Here is a 1,182-nt window from a genome sequence, read left to right as displayed (position 1 = left end):
CCGACTCAGAATCAATTTCATTGTGGGTATTTGTACATACAAAATCCGGATCAGCGTCAGTGTCATCAGAATCATATAATAAATTATCTTCTTCAGTTTCATCTAACCAATTACACACATTTTGTATATTATCAGACATTATAACGCGAAATTATAAAAAAAACTAAACGACAAAAATGCATACAGCGCGCCGCTTACTTTATCAGAACTGACAAGTTTAATCTATTGTCATTTCAACATAAGACTACAGACCGGATTATTTTATTTATAGAAAAGTGCCTAGATAAGATAGCATAAGGTATACGTAGTTTACAACAATTTAAACATTAAATTGAAACCAGTGGTAGCTAAACTAATAACGGAATGAGCGCCGCGCTCATACGCGACTTCTGACGGGTTAATATTCAGTGCTTTTCTTTGAGTTTTGTTGTTCTGCATTGAGCGCTTTTCACACACCGGTGAGTGCATCTTTTATCTACCTCTATATTATAATATTCAGATAAACTACAGGTGTATTCGTGGCGCGCGTACCGCGAACGAACATATTTTGGCGCGTTTCGTGTTTTTATGTACATCGCAAATGTACTTTAAATACCTAAAACTTTTTTATGTTATCCGCATTCGCATTAGCCGTGTATTAGCCGCTGTAGCCGACGTGTAAACCCGTTGACGTTTCGGCGCGTTACCATTGCGGTACACGTGTTTTATCGCTTGACATTTTGCGTTATTTTTCTGGGTATGTCATTTTTCGTATTTTTCTATTTTTTTTATGGACATCACGTAAGCCGGCATTAGTTAATAGGCATTAGTTCTAAAAATAACTCACGAGTCCCATACATCGCGGTTGATAACAAACTGATACTGAAACGATTGCAACGATTTTTTTTTACTCATATTTAGTATATTTTATTATGTAATATGATGCTTTTAGGCTATTCAAAATGGTCAAACGCTGTGCGCTTTGCGGAATTGTGGACAACATTGTGGACGTTTCCGTACACAAGTAATTCACCCAACAAGTCAATACTTTATTATGAATACCAAAACGTTTATTATTATATGTCGCCTTAGATTTCCAAGTGCCGTACATCGTCGTCTTGAGTGGGTGACATTTGTGGTGGACCACGGTTTTCCCGTGAACCACACGTCTAAGCTGTGTTCGAGGCATTTCGTCCCCGGTGT

Source organism: Acyrthosiphon pisum, chromosome A1 (assembly GCF_005508785.2).
Source record: "Acyrthosiphon pisum isolate AL4f chromosome A1, pea_aphid_22Mar2018_4r6ur, whole genome shotgun sequence".
Classification (NCBI taxonomy): Eukaryota; Metazoa; Arthropoda; class Insecta; order Hemiptera; family Aphididae; genus Acyrthosiphon; species Acyrthosiphon pisum.
The sequence above is the reverse complement of the archived record's forward strand: the minus strand, read 5'-3'. Positions refer to the sequence as shown.